The 26,174-nt window shown below is 51.5% G+C and overlaps 1 protein-coding gene across 1 annotated transcript in view; it reads left to right on the forward strand.

Annotated features, from left to right (window-relative positions):
* Positions 1 to 1,275: 1,275 nt before the first annotated feature.
* The window catches only part of INSC (INSC spindle orientation adaptor protein), a gene marked incomplete in the record, with an annotated part of 83,885 nt that continues 58,986 nt past the window's right edge, over positions 1,276 to 26,174 (forward strand). Inside the window, 1 exon segment of the mRNA XM_040327862.1 lies at positions 1,276 to 1,859.

Here is a 26,174-nt window from a genome sequence, read left to right on the forward strand (position 1 = left end):
AAATCTCTCCAAAGTGAGGCAATCCCTGGTTGTCCCATTTGAGATCTCTCTCACTATTCCACAATTTGGGATTTTCTTCATTTTCACTCTCGGTGATAACGGGACAAATACGGTGAATCTCCCTAATGGGGGGCACAATAGAAGCCTTCATTCTAGACGTGTCTTGTCTCTGGAGACCCCCGAAGGGAGGACGAGCCCCCGGAGCACAAACATTCGGCTGCTCTGTTATCCCCCCCCCCCCCCATGATTGCAGCTCTTCCCTCCCAGCCTCATCACGTTACCCTCCAAGTCTCTAATTACCGTCCTCAAAGTTTCACCGACATGCCCGTCCCGGGGCCTCACCGCAAATCTGTGAAAATATTTCCTCTGAGATGGCAGACCAAAATAGACGGAGTGCCGAGCCCTGTGCGAAAGTATGCAAAGTCTGGCGGAGCCCGAGAGGAGAGCGCAGAGCCTTATCCTCCAGAACCTCTAAGAGAAGAGAGAGAGGAGCGAGCAGAGCCTTCTCATCCTCCAGAACCTCCAAGAGAAGAGAGAGGAGCGAGCAGAGCCTTCTCATCCTACATAACCTCTAAGAGAAGAGAGAGGAGCGAGCAGAGCCTTCTCATCCTCCAGAACCTCCAAGAGAAGAGAGAGGAGCGAGCAGAGCCTTCTCATCCTCCAGAACCTCCAAGAGAAGAGAGAGGAGCGAGCAGAGCCTTCTCATCCTCCAGAACCTCGAAGAGAAGAGAGAGGAGAGCGCAGAGCCTTCTCATCCTCCAGAACCTCTAAGAGAAGAGAGAGGAGCGAGCAGAGCCTTCTCATCCTCCAGAACCTCCAAGAGAAGAGAGAGGAGCGAGCAGAGCCTTCTCATCCTCCAGAACCTCCAAGAGAAGAGAGAGGAGCGAGCAGAGCCTTCTCATCCTCCAGAACCTCCAAGAGAAGAGAGAGGGGAGCGAGCAGAGCCTTCTCATCCTCCAGAAACTCTAAGAGAAGAGAGAGAGAGGAGCGAGCAGAGCCTTCTCATCCTCCAGAACCTCCAAGAGAAGAGAGAGAGAGGAGCGAGCAGAGCCTTCTCATCCTACAGAACCTCCAAGAGAAGAGAGAGAGAGAGGAGCGAGCAGAGCCTTCTCATCCTCCAGAACCTCTAAGAGAAGAGAGAGAGAGAGGAGCGAGCAGAGCCTTCTCATCCTACAGAACCTCCAAGAGAAGAGAGAGAGAGAGAGAGGAGCGAGCAGAAACTTCTCATCCTCCAGAACCTCTGAGAGAAGAGAGAGAGAGAGAAGAGCGAGCAGAGCCTTCTCATCCTCCAGAACCTCTAAGAGAAGAGAGAGAGAGAGGAGCGAGCAGAGCCTTCTCATCCTCCAGAACCTCTAAGAGAAGAGAGAGGAGCGAGCAGAGCCTTCTCATCCTACAGAACCTCCAAGAGAAGAGAGAGAGAGAGGAGCAAGCAGAGCTTTCTCATTCTACAGAACCTCCCAGAGAAGAGAGGGGAGCGAGCAGAGCCTTCTCATCCTCCAGAACCTCTAAGAGAAGAGAGAGAGAGAGAGGAGCAAGCAGAGCCTTCTCATCCTCCAGAACCTACAAGAGAAGAGAGAGAGAGAGGAGCGAGCAGAGCCTTCTCATCCTCCAGAACCTCTAAGAGAAGAGAGAGGAGCAAGCAGAGCCTTCTCATCCTACAGAACCTCCCAGAGAAGAGAGAGGAGCGAGCAGAGCCTTCTCATCCTACAGAACCTCCAAGAGAAGAGAGAGAGAGAGGAGCGAGCAGAGCCTTCTCATCCTACAGAACCTCGAAGAGAAGAGAGAGGAGCGAGCAGAGCCTTCTCATCCTACAGAACCTCGAAGAGAAGAGAGAGGAGCGAGCAGAGCCTTCTCATCCTCCAGAACCTCGAAGAGAAGAGAGAGGAGCGAGCTCAACGGCGCCCCCACCATAGAGGACACTGCACTACAACCAGGTGAGCGAAATAACGCTTCATTGTCACACCAATGGTACAGCGACTGGGCACACATCGACACACGTCCATCCTTCCTCCGTCCGTCCTTCCTCCGTCCATCCATCCTCCGTCCATCCATCCTCCGTCCATCCATCCTCCGTCCATCCTTCCTCCGTCCATCCTTCCTCCCTCCATCCTTCCTCCGTCCATCCATCCTCCGTCCATCCATCCTCCGTCCATCCTTCCTCCGTCCATCCTTCCTCCGTCCATCCTCCGTCCATCCATCCTCCGTCCATCCATCCTCCGTCCATCCTTCCTCCGTCCATCCATCCTCCATCCATCCTCCGTCCATCCTTCCTCCGTCCATCCTTCCTCCGTCCATTCTTTCTCCGTCCATCCTTCCTCCGTCCGTCCTTCCTCCGTCCGTCCTTCCTTCGTCCATCCATCCCCCGTCCATCCTTCTTCCGTCCATCCTTCCTCCGTCCATCCTTCTTCCGTCCATCCTTCTTCCGTCCATCCTTCTTCCGTCCATCCTTCTTCCGTCCATCCATCCTCCGTCTATCCGTCCATCCATCCTCCGTCTATCCATCTATCCATCCTCCGTCCATCCATCCATCCTCCGTCCATCCATCCATCTCCGTCCATCCATCCATCCTCCGTCCATCCATCCATCCTCCGTCCATCCATCCATCCTCCGTCTATCCATCCTCCGTCCATCCATCCTCCGTCCATCCATCCTCCGTCTATCCTTCCTCCGTCCATCCTACCTCCGTCCATCCACCTCCGTCCATTCATCCTCCGTCCATCCATCCTCCGTCTATCCTTCCTCCGTCCATCCTACCTCCGTCCATCCTTCCTCCGTCCATTCTTCCTCCGTCCATCCTTCCTCTGTCCATCCTTCTTCCGTCCATCCTTCCTCCGTCCATTCTTCCTTCGTCCATCCTTCCCCCGTCCATCCTTCCCCCGTCCATCCTTCCTCCGTCCATCAATCCTCCGTCCATCCTTCCTCCGTCCATCCTTCCTCCGTCCATCCATCCATACTCCGTCCATCCTTCCTCCGTCCATCCTTCCTCCATCCATCCTTCCTCCGTCCATCCATCCTCCGTCCATCCATCCTCCATCCTTCCTCCGTCCATCCATCCTCCGTCCATCCATCCTCCGTCCATCCTTCCTCCGTCCATCCTTCCTCCGTCCATCCATCCTCCGTCCATCCTTCCTCCGTCCATCCTTCCTCCGTCCATCCATCCTCCATCCATCCATCCTTCCTCCGTTCATCCATCCATCCTCCGTCCATCCATCCTCCGTCCATCCTTCCTCCGTCCATCCTTCCTCCGTCCATCCATCCTCCATCCATCCATCCTCCATCCATCCATCCTCCATCCATCCATCCTTCCTCCGTTCATCCATCCATCCTCCGTCCATCCATCCTCCGTCCATCCTTCTTCCATCCATCCTTCCTCCGTCCATCCTTCCTCCGTCCATCCATCCTCCGTCCATCCTTCCTCCGTCCATCCTTCCTCCGTCCATCCTTCCTCCGTCCATCCATCCTCCGTCCATCCTTCCTCCGTCCATCCTTCCTCCGTCCATCCTTCCTCCGTCCATCCTTCCTCCGTCCATCCTTCCTCCGTTCATCCATCCTCCGTCCATCCTTCCTCTTTCCATCCTTCCTCCGTCCATCCTTCCTCCGTCCATCCATCCTCCGTCCATCCATCCTCCGTCCATCCATCTTCCGTCCATCCATCCTCCATCCATCCTTCCTCCGTCCATCCTTCCTCCGTCCATCAATCCTCCGTCCATCCATCCTCCGTCCATCCATCCTCCGTCCATCCATCCATACTCCGTCCATCCTTCCTCCGTCCATCCTTCCTCCATCCATCCTTCCTCCGTCCATCCTTCCTCCGTCCATCCATCCATCCTCCGTCCATCCTTCCTCCGTCCATCCATCCTCCGTCCATCCTTCCTCCGTCCATCCTTCCTCCGTCCATCCATCCTCCATCCATCCATCCTTCCTCCGTTCATCCATCCATCCTCCGTCCATCCATCCTCCGTCCATCCTTCCTCCGTCCATCCTTCCTCCGTCCATCCATCCTCCATCCATCTATCCTCCATCCATCCATCCTTCCTCCGTTCATCCATCCATCCTCCGTCCATCCATCCTCCGTCCATCCTTCTTCCATCCATCCTTCCTCCGTCCATCCTTCCTCCGTCCATCCATCCTCCGTCCATCCTTCCTCCGTCCATCCTTCCTCCGTCCATCCTTCCTCCGTCCATCCATCCTCCGTCCATCCTTCCTCCGTCCATCCTTCCTCCGTCCATCCTTCCTCCGTCCATCCTTCCTCCGTTCATCCATCCTCCGTCCATCCTTCCTCTTTCCATCCTTCCTCCGTCCATCCTTCCTCCGTCCATCCATCCTCCGTCCATCCATCCTCCGTCCATCCATCTTCCGTCCATCCATCCTCCATCCATCCTTCCTCCATCCATCCTTCCTCCGTCCATCCTTCCTCCGTCCATCAATCCTCCGTCCATCCATCCTCCGTCCATCCATCCTCCGTCCATCCATCCATACTCCGTCCATCCTTCCTCCGTCCATCCTTCCTCCATCCATCCTTCCTCCTAAGAGTCCACTCAGTGTCAACTTTTCTTGTCCCTGCTAAGGAGATTTCCCTTTCCGTTTCCCCCGCTGAGGAGATTCCCATATTTTGTTCCTACAAATAGAGATTTCTTAGGTAATTTTTCTCCTTTAATCGCGAATAATAAAATGATACGTTCTTGGTAAAAAATCGACCAAAGAATAAATGTATATAAAAAAAAATTAGTAAAATAATATATGTATAACTTGAACGGTACTTCATAGCATTGTATTGTATAGTCCTAAAGCTTTGCAAAAAATAAAAAAATAACAATAATAATCATAATCACTATTATTCAAATGATACATTCTGGGTGATATGTTAACCTAATTGGAATATAATAATAATAAAAAATAAAAAAATGGATAAAATATCTCAAAACAGGTATGTGTATATTTAGAACCCTACATTATACAATCTGACTGTACAATAAATAAATGAATAATAAGAATACAAAAATATAATACTAATAATAATAATAATAGTAATATTATATTAAAGCGGGAGTTCACCCGAAAATGTATTTTTAACATTAGATTGAGGCTCATTTTGTGAAGGGGAATCGGGTAGTTTTTTTAAAATCGAAGCAGTACTTACCGTTTTAGAGAGCGATCTTCTCCGCCGCTTCCGGGTATGGGCTTTCCTATTTGATTGACAGGCTTCCGACGGTCGCATACATTGCATCACGAGTAGCCGAAAGAAGCCGAACGTCGGTGCGGCTCTATACGGCGCCTGCGCACCGATGTTCGGCTACTTTCGGAAAATCGTGACGCGATGGATGCGACCGTCGGAAGGCTGTCAATCAAATAGGAACGCCCAGTCCCGAAGACCCATACCCGGAAGCGGCGGAGAAGATCGCTCTCTAAATCGGTAAGTACTGCTTCGATTTTAAAAAAAAACACCCGATTCCCCTTCACAAAATGAGCCTCAATCTAATGTTAAAAATTAACTTTTCGGGTGAACCTCCACTTTAATAACAATAATAATAATCACTATTATTCAAATGATACATTCTTCGTAATTAATTGACCTAGGAATAAATGTATAAAAAATGTGTAGAATGTATCTATAACTTGAACCATATATCATACAATTGGATTGTACAATCGTAAAGCGCTGCAAAAAATGAAAAATAATAATAATAATAATAATAATAATAGTGAATTTTATAGATAGGTAATAACACTCACTATCTCTATCATTGAATTGATACATTCTTCTCAATAAAAATTGACAAATAAAATAAATAAATGTATGAATAGATGAATAAAATGTGTATAAATGGAATGCTGTGCATGTCAGGAAAACTTGGAATTTTGCACGCATTCCTGACACGCACAGATGTGAACCGGGGGTAATTCCTAATGCCCCCCCCCCCATGCATTTTTGCACACACTAGACCACATGATGGTGCAGCACAATTTTACAAAAGGATCGGTGACCTCTTTTTCCTTTTTTTCCGTGGGTAGGGGGTGGGGTATCTCATAAGACTGCATCACATGTGACACAAGAGAACAGACAAAAAAAAAAACGGAGCTGCGCATGCGCTAGGTCGCAGCATACCGGCGGGCGTGTCCATGATGGAAAATGTGCTTAGGTGGGAAATCGCCATGAAGAAGCGTAAAAGATTTTATACATAAAATTGAAAAATCCCCAAAAATGTTTGGTAGCCTGTCATCGATCACCACAAACTCCACAAAACGAGGAGGGGGTCACTGTCATGTACACCGATCACATGACAAACCGCCATTGCGACATCTGTGACTGCGGCCAGAATTCCAGGGCGACATTCCAGGCCATCGCCTGCGACAGCAGCTTCCCGGGAATGGGACTGAGGAATGTGCGGGGACAATGGGACCGTTGTGCGCGGTCCGGCCGGGGACAAGGATGACTTGTCATTTATAAAACATTTACAGCGAGTGTGACACAAGTGTGACGAACATCAGCGTCAGGGGTATGAGGAACTACAAGTTCCAGCAATGGGCTGCCAGTCTGCTGCGTCTTAGGCCTCGTACACACGGGCAAACATGTCCGATGAAAACGGTCCACGGACCGTTTTCATCGGACATGTCCGCTGGGATCATTTGGTCTGATGGCTGTACACACCATCAAACCAAATTCCCCGCGGACAGGATACGCGGTGATGTGGCCGCGACGATGACGCGGCGACGTGCGCGACTCTGGAAGGTCAATGCTTCCACGCATGCGTCGAATCACTTCGACGCATGCGAGGGCTTTCGGCCGAGCGGACATGTCCGGTGAGTCATACAGACGACCAAACATGTCCGACGGACAGGCTTCCAGCGGACATGTTTCTCATGTTTCTCAGCCTTACATTGTAACATTCATCTGGGAGATTCCTGAAACATGTTACTATCTGATTATTAGAACATGTGGATAGGTGTGGCCTTTGGATAGGTGTGGCATGTGGATAGGTGTGGCCTTTGGATAGGTGTGGCATGTGGATAGGTGTGGCCTTTGGATAGGTGTGGCCTTTGAATAGGTGTGGCCTGTGGATAGGTGTGGCCTGTGGATAGGTGTGGCCTGTGGATAGGTGTGGCCTGTGGCCTGTGGATAGGTGTGGCCTGTGGATAGGTGTGGCCTGTGGATAGGTGTGGCCTGTGGATAGGCATGACTTAAACTGCCCCCCCTGTACAGCGCAGACCCAAATTATTAGTCTGAAGAAGTGAAAATGCCATAGATTGGGGGGGGGGGGGGGGATTGCAGGTGTCAGGTATGGCGCAGAGGAAGGAAGCGGACACCTGATTTGTACAGATATAAGGCCGGATTCAGGATATATTTATGTGGAGAGGGACAGTTTTGTTGTGTTAGAGATAGTAAAAGGTCAGGGCAGGTGGTGTGCAGGCAGAGATAAGAAGAGATCAGGTCAGGTGGTGTAAAGGGAGAGACAGGAAGAGGTCGGGTCAGGTGGTGTAAAGGGAGAGACAGGAAGAGGGCAGGGCAGGCGGTGTAAAGGGAGAGACAGGAAGAGGTCAGAGCAGGCGGTGTAAAGGGAGAGACAGGAAGAGGTCAGGTCAGGTGGTGTAAAGGCAGAGACAGGAAGAGGTCAGGTCAGGTGGTGTGAAGGCAGAGACAGGAAGAGGTCAGGGCAGGTGGTGTAAAGGGAGAGACAGGAAGAGGTCAGGTCAGGTGGTGTGAAGGGAGAGACAGGAAGAGGTCAGGGCAGGTGGTGTAAAGGGAGAGACAGGAAGAGGTCAGGACAGGTGGTGTAAAGGCAGAGACAGGAAGAGGTCAGGACAGGTGGTGTGTAAGCAGAGACAGGAAGAGGTCAGGGCAGGTGGTGTAAAGGGAGAGACAGGAAGAGGTCAGGGTAGGTGGTGTGCAGGCAGAGAGAGGAAGAGGTTAGGGCAGGTGGTGTACAGGCAGAGATAAGAAGAGGTCAGGTGGTGTGAAGGCAGAGACAGGAAGAGGTCAGGGCAGGTGGTGTAAAGGGAGAGACAGGAAGAGGTCAGGACAGGTGGTGTGTAGGCAGAGACAGGAAGAGGTCAGGACAGGTGGTGTAAAGGCAGATACAGGAAGAGGTCAGGACAGGCGGTGTAAAGGGAAAGACAGGAAGAGGTCAGGACAGGCGGTGTAAAGGGAGAGACAGGAAGAGGTCAGGACAGGTGGTGTAAAGGGAGAGACAGGAAGAGGTCAGGACAGGCGGTGTGTAGGCAGAGACAGGAAGAGGTCAGGGCAGGTGGTGTAAAGGCAGAGACAGGAAGAGGTCAGGACAGGTGGTGTAAACGGAGAGACAGGAAGAGGTCAGGACAGGTGGTGTGTAGGCAGAGACAGGAAGAGGTCAGGGCAGGTGGTGTAAAGGGAGAGACAGGAAGAGGTCAGGGCAGGTGGTGTAAAGGGAGAGACAGGAAGAGGGCAGGTGGTGGACACCCCGAGACAGGAAGAGGTCAGGGCAGGTGGTGTAAAGGGAGAGACAGGAAGAGGGCAGGGCAGGTGGTGGACACCCCGAGACAGGAAGAGGTCAGGTCAGGTGGTGTGTAGACAGAGACAGGGAGAGGTCAGGGCAGGTGGTGTAAAGGGAAAGACAGGAAGAGGTCAGGACAGGTGGTGTGTAGACAGAGACAGGAAGAGGTCAGGACAGGCAGTGGACACCCCGAGACAGGCAGAGACAGGAAGATATTGGACCAGTGGCTGCTTGTGGGAGGAAATTGGACATTTCTGCTCCTTCATATTTCCTGTTCGCTGCTTTCTGCACCTCTTTGTTAGTTTGTAAAGGAAATTGGCTTCTTTTGAAAATGCGAGGTTCCTGGCTGTATCCAATCATCCCTACGTCACTGATCTGAAATCAGCATGCAGCCAGTGAGGTCAGAATAAAGCCAGATCATCTGAATCCATTTTCGAAGGGGTCCTCTTGCTCCTCCCTCTACGCGGTGCTGTCCCGGATCTCGGGGGGGGGGATTAGGATCCCTCTATGGCGCCACCTACCAAATATGTCCGAATCTACCGTGAAGATGTTGGAATATTACCGTCTCTGGAGATGCGCCGGACGCCGGAGAGTCTTCCCGCACTCCCCGTGTCCCCTGCGCTGATTTCCTCTGAACGCCGTCTAAGTGACCACAAATATATATTTGGCACTCAGGGAGAAGATTTGTCAGATTCGGCGGCGTGTTAATGAGCCCATTAGGTCGTCCCGGATACTTTGATGATTATCATCGGAATAATTATCAGAAGACGTGACAGTGATCGTCACCTTCCATCATCATATCCCTCGGGGCGGGGGGAGGGGTGGGGGGGTTCGTGGGGTGGGGGCGCCGGCTGCTTCTCAGAAACAAAACTCGTATGTCTGCACCATGAATAGCGATGGTCTGAATGGACCAGGGATCGGGTGGATCGGGTGGATCGGGGTTCAGGGAACACGAATAAAGTTGGGGGTACCGAATCTGAACCCCATCAAAGTCAATGGAAGGTTAAAAATCTCCTCCAGTCTCATAGGCCGGGGGTTGTCACACAAACGGCATGGAGGATGGGTGGGGGCGGGGAGGTTGGCAGCTTTGGGGTCTGGGCAGTGCCCTGGGGAACTTCTATCAAAGCAAATTTTTTTTTATAGATTGTTTGGAATCAATGGGCTGGATTCAAATAGATTTGCGCTTTTTTTGCGGAGGCGCAGGGCAACGTTTTTGCCCTGCGCCCCGCAATTTTTTTGCGCTGCCCTCGATTCACGGAGCAGAAGCTCCGTAAATTGCGCGGGCGCGCCGGCAAAATGCCCGGCGTAAGCGCGCGCAATTTAAATGATCCCGTAGGGGGCGGGAATCATTTAAATTAGGCGCGTTCCCGCGCAGATCGTAGAGCGCATGCTCCGTCGGGAAACTTTCCCGACGTGCATTGCGGCAAATGACGTCGCAAGGACGTCATTTGCTTCAAAGTGAACGTGAATGGCGTCCAGCGCCATTCACGATTCACTTACGCAAACTACGTAAATTTCAAATTTCGCGACGCGGGAACGACGGGTATACGTAACATTGGCTGCCCCTGCTAATAGCAGGGGCAGCCTTACGCAAAAAACGCTGTACGGAAACAACGTAATTTGCGTACGCAGGGCTCGCGTAACGTTGTGAATCGGTGTTAGTATGCAATTTGCATACTATACGCTGACCACTACGGGAACTCCACCTAGCGGTCATCGCAAGAATGCAGCCTAAAATATGCGGGCATAAGAGCCTTATGCCGCGCATATCTTAGGCTGCAGTCGGCGTAACAAGGTTCCTAAATCAGGAGCACTCGTTACGCCGAGGTTGCGCTGTGTAACTATGGTTACACAGGTGCAATTGCTTCTTGAATCCAGGCCAATGATTTTTGGAATGCTTAAAGTGAAGCAGTACACACATATATGCGGGGGCCCTGGGCGGGGCTTTTTCCCACGGGGCCAAATCTTTGCGTATCTGACCTTGTGCTGGGAGTGCGCCACGCCGCCGCACATCGCACCCCCATCACAGAGATTGGGGACTGACCGAGAGCCCCGGGTGCCGGACTAATGACTGGGACCCGGAACTCCCGACTCCTGTGCTGGCCTCTGATTTCTCTCTCTGTGAATGGAGAGGAAAGATACATTGTGACATTATAAAAAAAAATGTGTGATAAAAAATAAATAAATATTAATAACAAAAAAAGAAAAAAATACCGGAATCAAGGTTTGATGGAGGTCAGTGCCGGGGATAGTGTTCGGGTCAAGTAAGGGTGAAAGGTCAAGGCCAGGGTCAAAGGTCAGGGTCAGTATATTTTGGGCAGAATATTTTTTTTTATTATTAATATCAGTGGGGTAGATTCATGTACCTGCGCTTCTTCTTACGGCGGCGCAGCGTATCGTATTTAGGCTACACCGCTGTAACTTACAGGACCAAGTGCAGTATTCACAAAGCACTTGCTCCGTAAGTTGCGTCGGCGTAGCGTAAATGGGGCCGGCGTAAGCGCGCGGAATTCAAATGTGGAAGGGGGCGTGTTTTATGCTAATGTGTGATGACCTGACGTGATTGACGTATTTTACGGACGGCGCATGCGCCGTCCGTGTACATATCCCAGTGTGCATTGCTTCCAAATACGGCGCAACGATGTATTGGTTTCGACGTGAACGTAAATCACGTCCAGCCCCATTCACGAACGACTTATGCAAATTACGTAAAAAATTTAAATTTCGAAGCGGGAACGACGTCCACACTTAACATTGGCTGCGCCTCCTAATAGCAGGAACAACCTTACACCGAAAAAGCCGAACGTAAACAACGTAAATAAATTGCGCCGGGCGCACGTACGTTTGTGAATCAGTATCTAGGTAATTAGCATATTCTACGCCGACAACAACGGAAGCGTCCCTAGCGGCCAGCGTGAGAATGCACCCCAAGATACGACGGCGTAAGAGACTTACGCCAGTCGTATCTTAGGATAATGTCGGCGTATCGAGCTTTCTGAATACAGAAAGTAGATACGCCGGCGCAGCTTTGAATTTACGCAGCGTATCTATGGATACGCCGGCGTAAATTCTCTCTGAATCCGGGCCACTGTGTTTTAGGTAAGACAAAAAACAGCAAAATCCTGATTGTGGTGCTGGCCTCTGATTGGCTACCACAGTAATCAGTTATTGTGAAGCCCCGCCCCCGTGTTTCTCTCTCTCTCTGTGAATGGAGAGGAAAGATACAATGTAACATTTTAAAAGAAAAAAAAGTGCAAAAAAAATGTAATAATAATAATAGCAAATAAAGAAAAAATACCTGAATCAAAGTCTGATGGAGGTCAGTGCCAGGGATAGTGTTCGGGTCAAGTAAGGGTGAAAGGTCAGGGTCAAAGGTCAGTATATTTTGGGCAGGATTTACATTTTTTTAATTAGTATCAGTGTCGGGGGTTTTAGTTAAGAAAAAAAAGCAAAATGTGCGCTAATGTTTCTGGGCTGTTGCACTTTGCTCTCACATTGTATCTGCTGTGTGTGTGACGTCTGCCGATCCTTTGTCCGCTCGCTTCGGGGCTGTTGCACTTTACTCTCTCGTTATTTGGGGGGTCACATTGTATCTGCTGTGTGTGTGTGACGTCTGCCGATCCTTTGTCTGCATGCTCCGGGGCTGTTGCACTTTACTCTCTCGTTATTTGGGGGGGGGGGGTCACATTGTATCTGCTGTGTGTGTGACGTCCGCCGATCCATTGTCCGCTCGCTCCGGGGCTGTTGCACTTTACTCTCTCGTTATTTGGGGGGGGGTCACATTGTATCTGCTGTGTGTGTGACGTCTGCCGATCCTTTGTCCGCATGCTCCGGGCTGTTGCACTTTACTCTCTCGTTATTTGGGGGGGGGGGTCACATTGTATCTGCTGTGTGTGTGACGTCTCCCCTTCTATTATCCACTTGTGCTGGGCTGTTGCACTTTGTTCTCTCTCGGTAGTGGAGGTCACATTTTATCTACTGTGGCCCGGATTCACAGACATCGGCGCACATTTATGCCGCAGTAGCGTATCTCCTTTACGCTACACAGACGCAGCGCAGAGAGACCAGCACTGAATTTACAAAGCCAGTGCTCCCAAAACTGCGCTGGGTTTCTTAAGCGTAAGCCGGCGTACGTGGAAGTGGGCATGACCCATGCAAATGATGGGCCGAGCGCCAGACAGATACGTATATCGAACGGCGCATGTGCCGTCCCGTGGACGCATCCCAGTGCGCATGCTCAGAATCACGTTGGAACTACTCCCTAAGATACGCCAGATCACTGCCTACGGCGCGAACGTAACCTACGCCCAGCCCTATTCACGTCCAACGTAAACAACGTAAAATACGCCAGCTTGTGTTCCCTTTACATGGATGCCGCTGAGTTACACCTCCTTTATGGGGCAGAACTTTACACCGAACGTATGACTTTAGGCGCACTGCGTACTGCGTACGTTTGTGAATCTGCGTATTTCCCTCATTTGCATATGTGAATAGAAAATCAATGGGAGCGCCACATGCGTCCAGCGTAAATATGCGCCCACTCTACGCCGGCGTAGGCAAGTTACGCCGGTCGGATGAAGCCTGTTTTCAGGCGTATCTTAGTTTCAGAGTCCGGCGCACAGATACGACGGCGCATATTTGCACTTACGTGGCGTATCTGGCGAATACGGGCCTGTGTGTGGAATGTCTCCCTGTCCGTTGTCCGCTCGCTCGGCCCGGGGCTGTTGCACTTTACTCTCTCATTATTGGAGGATCACATTGTATCTGCTGTGTGTGTGACGTCTCCCCGTCCATTGTCTGCTGTGGGAGTGGCCCCTGTGGCCCCGGTGACTCTGAACGGCGGGGATCTTGTTACACCTGATGGCTAATAAAAGTTTCATGAGACAAGTCAGCCGTCACGTCTCTCCTCCTCACATTGTACATCCTGCGCCGGGCCGCCTCCTCCATCTTCCCGCGCCTCAGTCACCGTCCGGTGAGAGATGACCGCCAATCGCATCGCTGCCACCGGCCCCGTCCACCGATAACCTCACTCCAGGTAAATCCATCCCATAATGAGCTCAGTGACAGCTTCCGTCTGCGGCTTCTCAGGCAGGCACTCTGCTCTCTGACAGGTTCCCTTTAAGTTATTGCCGACCATGATACGCTATATTGTCAAAAGTATTGGGACGCCGGCCTTCACACGCACATGAACTTTACTGACCCCCCAGTCTTAGTCCGGAGGGTTCAATATTGAGTTGGCTCCGCCCCTTTACAGCTATGACACCTTCACCTCTTCTGGGAAGGCCGTCCACAAGGTTTAGGGGTGTGTCTATGGGAATGTTTGATGGGCGCTGGTGAGGCTGCATTGAAGGGCACTTCATTTTAAAGGTGGAGTATACATGGGCAGGGCAAAGGGGGTGGAGTCAGGGGTGGGGCAGCAAAATTAGATCTCACCTTACACTCTAATGTCCCCTCCCCCCCCACAGTCACATCAGTCTCTGTACAGAGGAGCTTACACTCTAATGTCCCCTCCCCCCCCACAGTCACATCAGTCTCTGTACAGAGGAGCTTACACTCTAATGTCCCCTCCCCCCCACATCACATCAGTCTCTGTACAGAGGAGCTTACACTCTAATGTCCCCCCCCCCCCCCCACAGTCACATCAGTCTCTGTACAGAGGAGCTTACACTCTAATGTCCCCTCCCCCCCCCACAGTCACATCAGTCTCTGTACAGAGGAGCTTACACTCTAATGTCCCCTCCCCCCACATCACATCAGTCTCTGTACAGAGGAGCTTACACTCTAATGTCCCCTCCCCCACATCACATCAGTCTCTGTACAGAGGAGCTTACACTCTAATGTCCCCTCCCCCCACATCACATCAGTCTCTGTACAGAGGAGCTTACACTCTAATGCCCCCCCCCCACATCACATCAGTCTCTGTACAGAGGAGCTTACACTCTAATGTCCCCTCCCCCACAGTCACATCAGTCTCTGTACAGAGGAGCTTACACTCTAATGTCCCCCCCCCCCCCACATCACACCAGTCTCTGTACAGAGGAGCTTACACTCTAATGTCCCCTCCCCCACAGTCACATCAGTCTCTGTACAGAGGAGCTTACACTCTAATGTCCCCTCCCCCCACACATCACATCAGTCTCTGTACAGAGGAGCTTACACTCTAATGTCCCCTCCCCCCACAGTCACATCAGTCTCTGTACAGAGGAGCTTACACTCTAATGTCCCCTCCCCCCACATCACATCAGTCTCTGTACAGAGGAGCTTACACTCTAATGTCCCCTCCCCCCACATCACATCAGTCTCTGTACAGAGGAGCTTACACTCTAATGTCCCCTCCCCCACAGTCACATCAGTCTCTGTACAGAGGAGCTTACACTCTAATGTCCCCTCCCCCCACATCACATCAGTCTCTGTACAGAGGAGCTTACACTCTAATGTCCCCTCCCCCCCACACTCACATCAGTCTCTGTACAGAGGAGCTTACACTCTAATGTCCCCTCCCCCCACATCACATCAGTCTCTGTACAGAGGAGCTTACACTCTAATGTCCCCTCCCCCCACATCACATCAGTCTCTGTACAGAGGAGCTTACACTCTAATGTCCCCTCCCCCCCACAGTCACATCAGTCTCTGTACAGAGGAGCTTACACTCTAATGTCCCCTCCCCCCCACAGTCACATCAGTCTCTGTACAGAGGAGCTTACACTCTAATGTCCCTCCCCCCCACATCACATCAGTCTCTGTACAGAGGAGCTTACACTCTAATGTCCCCTCCCCCACATCACATCACATCAGTCTCTGTACAGAGGAGCTTACACTCTAATGTCCCCTCCCCCACATCACATCAGTCTCTGTACAGAGGAGCTTACACTCTAATGTCCCCTCCCCCACATCACATCAGTCTCTGTACAGAGGAGCTTACACTCTAATGTCCCCCCCCCACAGTCACATCAGTCTCTGTACAGAGGAGCTTACACTCTAATGTCCCCTCCCCCACATCACATCACATCAGTCTCTGTACAGAGGAGCTTACACTCTAATGTCCCCTCCCCCCACAGTCACATCAGTCTCTGTACAGAGGAGCTTACACTCTAATGTCCCCTCCCCCACATCACATCAGTCTCTGTACAGAGGAGCTTACACTCTAATGTCCCCTCCCCCACACATCACATCAGTCTCTGTACAGAGGAGCTTACACTCTAATGTCCCCTCCCCCCCCACATCACATCAGTCTCTGTACAGAGGAGCTTACACTCTAATGTCCCCTCCCCCCCACATCACATCAGTCTCTGTACAGAGGAGCTTACACTCTAATGTCCCCTCCCCCACATCACATCACATCAGTCTCTGTACAGAGGAGCTTACACTCTAATGTCCCCTCCCCCCACAGTCACATCAGTCTCTGTACAGAGGAGCTTACACTCTAATGTCCCCTCCCCCACATCACATCAGTCTCTGTACAGAGGAGCTTACACTCTAATGTCCCCTCCCCCACATCACATCAGTCTCTGTACAGAGGAGCTTACACTCTAATGTCCCCTCCCCCCCACATCACATCAGTCTCTGTACAGAGGAGCTTACACTCTAATGTCCCCCCCCCACAGTCACATCAGTCTCTGTACAGAGGAGCTTACACTCTAATGTGTGCACTGGAGTCATACAGACATTGGATTTGGTTGGCTGCTGGTGACAGTTTAGTTGTTATGCTGCGGGGGAAAGTCTCAGTCACTTGTACGTTTCGGTATATACAGGCAGTATTGGGGGAGGGGGGGGGCTGTTCTTAGTAAATCGCTCGCGTCCCGCAGGAACGAACGTCACAAGCGATGAACTCGTCTCGGCAGATCTTTCCGATGTCTCAATTAGTTGACTTTTCTTCAGATTACAACTTTTTATTTTTCTGCCCCCCGAAGTCACATCCGTCATTAAAATCACCGCGCTCCGGCGCACACATTACGCGTCTTTACATTTTGGATCGCAGTGCGCCGTCCGCGACGTCAAAAGGATTTAAATAAATGCAGGAAGTAAAAATACATTTGAAGACTTGAACCTCCCGAGTTCCTTCATCAATTGTAACATGAAATGTTACCCCCCCCCCACCCTTCCCCCGCTGACCCCTTAGAAATAAAATCGCTGCTGATGATGAGGAAATATTTTTAGTGAATTGTCATTCATGTGGAAAGTTTTGGGGTCAGATGGGCGCGTCCGGCCGATGTCCATACAGAACACTCAAAGTATTTTTAGCAACTAGTGGGGCGCATTTAACCCCCAAAACAAACCCCCCCACCTGTCCCGTACTCGCCAGCCCTGCTCACCAGCCAGCGCCGCGCTTTCCCAGCGGAGTGTGAGCCTGCGTCCGGCGGTACGGCCCGGCGGGGTGCGAGCCTGCGTCCGGCGGTATTGCCCGGCGGAGTGAGAGTGTGTCCGGCGGTATGGCCCGGTGGGGTGTGTACACCCGCTGTGCCCATTATGAGGGGTTCCCACCATCCCTGTGCTGAGTTCCCGGGTCTGTACACCCGCTGTGCCCATTATGAGGGGTTCCCATCATCCCTGTGCTGAGTTCCCGGGTCTGTACACCCGCTGTGCCCCATTATGAGGGGTTCCCACCATCCCTGTGCTGAGTTCCCGGGTCTGTACACCCACTGTGCCCCATTATGAGGGGTTCCCACCATCCCTGTGCTGAGTTCCTGGGTCTGTACACCCACTGTGCCCCATTATGAGGGGTTCCCACCATCCCTGTGCTGAGTTCCCGGGTCTGTACACCCGCTGTGCCCATTATGAGGGGTTCCCACCATCCCTGTGCTGAGTTCCCGGGTCTGTACACCCGCTGTGCCCATTATGAGGGATTCCCACCATCCCTGTGCTGAGTTCCCGGGTCTGTACACCCGCTGTGCCCATTATGAGGGGTTCCCACCATCCCTGTGCTGAGTTCCCGGGTCTGTACACCCGCTGTGCCCATTATGAGGGGTTCCCACCATCCCTGTGCTGAGTTCCCGGGTCTGTACACCCGCTGTGCCCATTATGAGGGGTTCCCACCATCCCTGTGCTGTGTTCCCGGGTCTGTACACCCGCTGTGCCCATTATGAGGGGTTCCCACCATCCCTGTGCTGAGTTCCCGGGTCTGTACACCCGCTGTGCCCATTATGAGGGGTTCTCACCATCCCTGTGCTGAGTTCCTGGGTCTGTACACCCGCTGTGCCCCATTATGAGGGGTTCCCACCATCCCTGTGCCAAGTTCCCGGGTCTGTACACCCGCTGTGCCCATTATGAGGGGTTCCCACCATCCCTGTGCTGAGTTCCCGGGTCTGTACACCCGCTGTGCCCATTATGAGGGGTTCCCACCATCCCTGTGCTGAGTTCCCGGGTCTGTACACCCGCTGTGCCCCATTATGAGGAGTTCCCACCATCCCTGTGCTGAGTTCCCGGGTCTGTACACCCGCTGTGCCCATTATGAGGGGTTCCCACCATCCCTGTGCTGAGTTCCTGGGTCTGTACACCCGCTGTGCCCATTATGAGGGGTTCCCACCATCCCTGTGCTGAGTTCCCGGGTCTGTACACCCGCTGTGCCCATTATGAGGGGTTCCCACCATCCCTGTGCTGAGTTCCCGGGTCTGTACACCCGCTGTGCCCATTATGAGGAGTTCCCACCATCCCTGTGCTGAGTTCCCGGGTCTGTACACCCGCTGTGCCCATTATGAGAGGTTCCCACCATCCCTGTGCTGAGTTCCCGGGTCTGTACACCCGCTGTGCCCATTATGAGGGGTTCCCACCATCCCTGTGCTGAGTTCTCGGGTCTGTACACCCGCTGTGCCCATTATGAGGAGTTCCCACCATCCCTGTGCTGAGTTCCCGGGTCTGTACACCCGCTGTGCCCATTATGAGGAGTTCCCACCATCCATGTGCTGAGTTCCCGGGTCTGTACACCCGCTGTGCCCATTATGAGGAGTTCCCACCATCCATGTGCCGAGTTCCCGGGTCTGTACACCCGCTGTGCCCATTATGAGGAGTTCCCACCATCCCTGTGCTGAGTTCCCGGGTCTGTACATCCGCTGTGCCCATTATGAGGAGTTCCCACCATCCCTGTGCTGAGTTCCCGGGTCTGTACACCCGCTGTGCCCATTATGAGGGGTTAATTTTGTTTATTGAAAAAATCTTACAAACAACAACTTATATCCAATAAAACCATAATAAATAAAACATATTTACAAAACAATTGAATATGACTATACAAAACAGAAACAAACACAAGAACATAATAAACGGTGCAAACCAAATTGCGCACAACATAATCCCTACGGGAGAGCCAGACTAAAGAGCATCACCATGCATGTCACCTTTTATATAAAGTGAGTGGGAACTGCCATTAAGGTGGCTGAGGCCGTTTCTCAGCCTGGCTACTCCCTCTCCCTGGAGAACCAGCGCGCTTCGTTGCACCCTGGCACTCTTCATCCATAGAGGATGCAGAACTGAACGAGTCCCATTCATAGTCATCCTCAGACAGTACCGTAAATTTATTCGCCAAAGGCAAAACCTCAGGACTTAAGGTAACTGTACCTCCTTTTTTCCCCTTTTTGCCTCTCCTCCTTTTATCCTCCAACCACTCCATATCACCCTTGGACAACCCGGAGTCAGCAGCCTCCCCACACCTATCCTCCTCTCCACTCTCCCTTCCCTTATCTACCACCAGGCCAGCCTCTTCACCATCCTCCCCACTCCTCTGCACCCCACGATCCTTAACAGGAACCCTGCAGCATCGAGGGAGGGGGACTGGCACCGCACCTGATGCACCAGCACCTCTTGCTGCCTCTGCAATTTTAGAAGATACAGAAGGATTGGACACATTCTCTGCAACTGACACCTTACTTACAGACTGGGGAGACACGGACACATTGGGAATTGGCACAGTCTGGGGCACCACGGACACATTGGGAATTGGCACAGACTCAGATGGACTCACAGGCCCTCCAGCTGTTGAGCTCCGAGCATCCTCCATGTCCAGGCGGAAGAACTCTCTCATGAGCTCAGGCTTATTGTGCATTGCCTCAGGACACTGGCTATAAGGATGCCCCACCGCATTGCACAGATTGCACCTTATGAGGTTACAATCCTTAGCCAGATGTCCTATACCCTGGCACAGAGAACACTTCATCACTGGACAGGAGGACGCAAGGTGACTCTTGTCTCCACATTTATTGCAGAGCTTTGGCTGGCCTGGATAGAAGATGGTCAGCCTGTCCCTCCCCAGGAAAGCTGAGGATGGCAGATGCTGGACGACATTATCAATGATCTTTAGTTTCAACTGAGCAGACCATCCCCCCGTCCATATTCCCCGGTCATCCAGAATCTTCTTTAGGGGGCCCAGGACGTCTCCATACCTCCTCAGCCATATACATAGATCCCCCGGTGGTATGGACTCATTACGGACCAGAATCGTGACCACTTTAATGAGTGGCTGGCGGGAGACAAGTTTGGGCATGAGCCCCTTCCAGTCCGGCAGGCCCCTACACACATGTTCATATTTCTCCCAAAAAATGTCCAAAGACTCCGGGCGGAGAAAGGACAAATCATACTCATAGGAACCTGCCGGACTGATCAGGGCGAAGATATCTGCGGGCGTGAACCCCATCTGCAGAATCTTATCCACCACCGCCCTCCTATGTGGGGGGATTCCACCGCCTTCCCACCTCAGCTGCACAACATTCCTCCTTTTAAACAGGGAGGAAGACAACCCATTCCCATGCTCCTTCCCTGCTTGTTCCCCCTTCCCAGATCCTGCAGCAGCAACACCAGCATAGGATTTCCTTCCACCCCCAGTACTTGCAGTCCTGTCCTTAGACACAGTCACACCTGCCGGCAAAGCGTCTGATTCAGCTGGGATTGTATTAGCAGAGGCAGGACCCACCCCCTCCCCCCGCTCTGTACACACAGCTCCAGTCCTGTCCAATGCAGACTTCTGCTGAGTTGTGGCACCACTGCACCCAGCATCTCCTCCATCATTCACAGGTACAGCCGCTGTGCCTGGTCCAGGCAAAGTCACTGTATTGTCCATGGACCTCTCTGCAGACTGGCAGTTTTTATCAGGTGTACGCTGTACATTGTCTATGGGCTGACTGCCTGCAGCACTACAACTCTCAGCAAGCTTATTGTCAATAATAAAGTTCCCACCACCATCCTGCACACACACTGTACCTGCTTGCTGGGTTGTCACCTGTGCGATTTTATGGCTGGGATCAGAGCTTCCCTCAGCTGCTGCAGACTCCATGGTGGATCTTGCTCTCTCCACAGGACTAGAAACGGCGTCCATCTTGACATCACCATCCGGGGAAGCCGCACCTGGAGGGGATTCCAACTTGGTTATGAAATCCAGCATGGCAGGACCTTCACCCTCCTGAGATGTGCCACATTGCTGGGGTGTGAAGGGGGCAGAGGGCTCAGCGAATGTCAGAGGTGCCTGCACCTGCATCTCCTCGCTGGCTTCCCCATCCTCCATGCATGAAGCGGCTCCACTTCTCATGCGATTAAATCGCTCCTCATTCTTATATATTTTTTTAAATATTCCGCTCTTCTCCTTCAGAGAATACAGCAAATCCTTCTGTTTCCTCACAGCTTGTTCCAGGTCCTTCAGCTCAGGCCTCAGAGCCGGTCTTTTCTTACTGTATACTTTAGCACAGATCTGTTTTTTCTTTCTGAACTCGGCCATCAAAACCATCAATTTCTCCTCCTCCTTCTCAATCCGCTTCAACTTACTGACAGTCCTCTGTCTAAAGGCTGACAGGGACTCATCTTTCCTTTGGGTAGGCCCAGAATCTTCCACAGGCCTATCCAGGGGGGCCCCGCCCGGCTCTTCCCCAGGATCCAGCATCCCTCCTGGGGGAAGAGAAGCCACTCTAGCCCCTGGTCTCTGGAGCACAGGAGCAAAGGAATTAGCAACCACACCCTTCACTGACAAGGAGTGGAATGGCAGTTTCCCACCATCCCTGTGCTGAGTTCCCGGGTCTGTACACCCGCTGTGCCCATTATGAGGAGTTCCCACCATCCATGTGCTGAGTTCCCGGGTCTGTACACCCGCTGTGCCCATTATGAGGGGTTCCCACCATCCATGTGCTGAGTTCCCGGGTCTGTACACCCGCTGTGCCCATTATGAGGAGTTCCCACCATCCATGTGCTGAGTTCCCGGGTCTGTACACCCGCTGTGCCCATTATGAGGGGTTCCCACCATCCCTGTTCCTGGTAGAAGACATATAAGAACCTCTGCCCACCAGTCTCCATCTAGAACTAAATTACGACTTGTAGGCGGAGTTTCCCTTTGTGATTTTTTTTGCAGTCGGATTGAATTTGTCACAACTTTATACAGCGCTCTTCGCTCGGCCGAATGTACAATAATGAGAACAACATCCCACTAATGACTAATTAACAGTCCCTGTGGGAGGAATCAAAGTGGGCTGTAAATCCCCTCCCCCTCCCCCCAATCATTTCACAGAAAACAAATTCTTCGAAACACTTTGCGGTTCGGAAAATCTCCCATCAGATTCCAGTTTATGGACTTTACCGGCAAAGGGTCTTATGTGCAAATCCCCCCCGGGGCCCCCGGGACGGGCCCTAAGCCTTCATATAATCTCCGGGATAGAGAAGAGTTCGAGCCGCAGGCGGGGAAGAGACAGCAGAGGAGGAAATGGAGGCGGAAAAAATATTCAAATAAAAAAAAAATAAAAAAAAAAATTAAATAAATAATAAAAAAAAATAAAAATAAAAAAATAAAAATTAAATAAAAAATAAATAAAAATTAAATAAAAAGCCAATTGTGTAAAAGTTAAAGCTGAACTCCGGCGCAAATACTTTTATTTATACTGAATATCATTACAGGAAAACCTCGGATTGGGAGGATAATTGGTTCCAGGAACACGCTTGTAATCCAAAGCGCTTGTATATCAAAGCATTTTTTTTACAGAGTATAAAAGAGAAGAGAGGCGCCTCTAAGTGTAGCAATAAGTTGCTAAATGTTGTCCCTTCATTACATGTAACCATATTGCTACACTTAGAGGAGGAGCCTCTCTTCTCTTTTATACTAATGCCCGCTTACACACGACCGTTTTTCGCGACGTAAATTTTTTTTTCAATGGCATTAAAAACAATGGTGTGCGGAGCATTTCTCGCGACGTTAAAAATGGGCATTAAATTTTTTTTAACGTCTTAAAAAAACGGTCGTGTGTGGGCGTTAACAACGTTAAAAACCCGCGCATGCTCATAAGCAAGTTATCAGACGGGAGCGGGTGGGGGGGCTGAATTGGGCCATGCAAAAAAAATAAAACGGAAGGGGGCCAGCCGGGCCCCTTACAATGTAATGCAAAAAAAAAAAAAATTTTTATAAAAAAAATTAAATTAAAGAAAAAAAAAACTGTTTTTTGTTTGTTTTTTCGTTAATTTTTTTTAATTTTTTGCAAGGGGCCCTGGGGACCATCAGGATTAATGCGTTTCCAGGAGAATGCTTGTAATCCAAAGCACTCGCATATCAAAGCGAGTTTCCCCATAGAAGTCAATGGAAACGAAGATAATTAGTTCCGCATTGACTTCTATGGCATGCAATACCGCATGTGGCCAGAGGTAGGGGGGGGGGGGCGCCGGAGAGCCTCGGAAATACTCAGGGACAGCTAGGCTGATCTTGAAAACCCTCGGAAAGGCTCAGAAACACTCGGGAACGGAGTATTTCCAAGTTTTTCCGAATGGCTCTGAACTGTTCCGAGTGTCACTGGCGCCCCCCTGGTACTGCACACCCCTTTAGCTTGAATTCTGCTTGTTTTGCTTGTCGTAAATGCTCATTAACTGCTTTACTCGTCAACCAAGGCTCCACTGTAAAGGTATAATAATAATGTGTGACTGTGGGGGGGGGGGGGACATTAGAGTGTAAGCTCCTCTGTACAGAGACTGATGTGACTGTGGGGGGAGGGGACATTAGAGTGTAAGCTCCTCTGTACAGAGACTGATGTGACTGTGGGGGGGAGGGGACATTAGAGTGTAAGCTCCTCTGTACAGAGACTGATGTGACTGTGGGGGGAGGGGACATTAGAGTGTAAGCTCCTCTGTACAGAGACTGATGTGACTGTGGGGGGGAGGGGACATTAGAGTGTAAGCTCCTCTGTACAGGGACTGATGTGATGTGGGGGGGGGGACATTAGAGTGTAAGCTCCTCTGTACAGAGACTGATGTGATGTGGGGGGAGGGGACATTAGAGTGTAAGCTCCTCTGTACAGAGACTGATGTGACTGTGGGGGAGGGGACATTAGAGTGTAAGCTCCTCTGTACAGAGACTGATGTGACTGTGGGGGAGGGGACATTAGAGTGTAAGCTCCTCTGTACAGAGACTGATGTGATGTGTGGGGGGAGGGGACATTAGAGTGTAAGCTCCTCTGTACAGAGACTGATGTGACTGTGAGGGGGAGGGGACATTACAGTGTAAGCTCCTCTGTACAGAGACTGATGTGACTGTGGGGGGAGGGGACATTAGAGTGTAAGCTCCTCTGTACAGAGTCTGATGTGATGTGGGGGGGAGGGGACATTATAGTGTAAGCTCCTCTGTACAGAGACTGATGTGACTGTGGGGGGAGGGGACATTAGAGTGTAAGCTCCTCTGTACAGAGACTGATGTGATGTGGGGGGAGGGGACATTAGAGTGTAAGCTCCTCTGTACAGAGACTGATGTGATGTGGGGGGGAGGGGACATTAGAGTGTAAGCTCCTCTGTACAGAGACTGATGTGATGTGGGGGGGGAGGGGACATTAGAGTGTAAGCTCCTCTGTACAGAGACTGATGTGACTGTGGGGGAGGGGACATTAGAGTGTAAGCTCCTCTGTACAGAGACTGATGTGATGTGGGGGGGGGAGGGGACATTAGAGTGTAAGCTCCTCTGTACAGAGACTGATGTGATGTGGGGGGGGGGGAGGGGACATTAGAGTGTAAGCTCCTCTGTACAGAGACTGATGTGACTGTGGGGGGGAGGGGACATTAGAGTGTAAGCTCCTCTGTACAGAGACTGATGTGACTGTGGGGGGGAGGGGACATTAGAGTGTAAGCTCCTCTGTACAGAGACTGATGTGACTGTGGGGGGGAGGGGACATTAGAGTGTAAGCTCCTCTGTACAGAGACTGATGTGACTGTGGGGGGAGGGGACATTAGAGTGTAAGCTCCTCTGTACAGAGACTGATGTGATGTGGGGGGGGGGGACATTAGAGTGTAAGCTCCTCTGTACAGAGACGGATGTGATGTGTGGGGGAGGGGACATTAGAGTGTAAGCTCCTCTGTACAGAGACTGATGTGATGTGTGGGAGGGGGAGGGGACATTAGAGTGTAAGCTCCTCTGTACAGAGACTGATGTGATGTGGGGGGGGGGGGGGACATTAGAGTGTAAGCTCCTCTGTACAGAGACTGATGTGACTGTGGGGGGGGAGGGGACATTAGAGTGTAAGCTCCTCTGTACAGAGACTGATGTGATGTGGGGGGGAGGGGACATTAGAGTGTAAGCTCCTCTGTACAGAGACTGATGTGATGTGACTGTGGGGGAGGGGACATTAGAGTGTAAGCTCCTCTGTACAGAGGCTGATGTGACTGTGGGGGGGAGGGGACATTAGAGTGTAAGCTCCTCTGTACAGAGACTGATGTGATGTGGGGGGGGGACATTAGAGTGTAAGCTCCTCTGTACAGAGACTGATGTGACTGTGGGGGGGAGGGGACATTAGAGTGTAAGCTCCTCTGTACAGAGGCTGATGTGACTGTGGGGGGGAGGGGACATTAGAGTGTAAGCTCCTCTGTACAGAGACTGATGTGACTGTGGGGGGGAGGGGACATTAGAGTGTAAGCTCCTCTGTACAGAGACTGATGTGACTGTGGGGGGAGGGGACATTAGAGTGTAAGCTCCTCTGTACAGAGACTGATGTGATGTGGGGGGGAGGGGACATTAGAGTGTAAGCTCCTCTGTACAGAGACTGATGTGATGTGGGGGAGGGGACATTAGAGTGTAAGCTCCTCTGTACAGAGACTGATGTGACTGTGGGGGGGGAGGGGACATTAGAGTGTAAGCTCCTCTGTACAGAGACTGATGTGACTGTGGGGGGAGGGGACATTAGAGTGTAAGCTCCTCTGTACAGAGACTGATGTGATGTGTGGGGGGGGGGGGACATTAGAGTGTAAGCTCCTCTGTACAGAGACTGATGTGATGTGGGGGGGAGGGGACATTAGAGTGTAAGCTCCTCTGTACAGAGACTGATGTGATGTGGGGGGAGGGGACATTAGAGTGTAAGCTCCTCTGTACAGAGGCTGATGTGACTGTGGGGGGAGGGGACATTAGAGTGTAAGCTCCTCTGTACAGAGACTGATGTGATGTGGGGGGAGGGGGACATTAGAGTGTAAGCTCCTCTGTACAGAGACTGATGTGATGTGGGGGGGGGGGGGACATTAGAGTGTAAGCTCCTCTGTACAGAGACTGATGTGACTGTGGGGGGGGGGACATTAGAGTGTAAGCTCCTCTGTACAGAGACTGATGTGATGTGGGGGGGAGGGGACATTAGAGTGTAAGCTCCTCTGTACAGAGACTGATGTGATGTGTGGGGGGGGGGGGACATTAGAGTGTAAGCTCCTCTGTACAGAGACTGATGTGATGTGGGGGGGGGAGGGGACATTAGAGTGTAAGCTCCTCTGTACAGAGACTGATGTGATGTG

The sequence above is a fragment of the Rana temporaria genome, chromosome 11, assembly GCF_905171775.1.
Source record: "Rana temporaria chromosome 11, aRanTem1.1, whole genome shotgun sequence".
Taxonomy (NCBI): domain Eukaryota; kingdom Metazoa; phylum Chordata; class Amphibia; order Anura; family Ranidae; genus Rana; species Rana temporaria.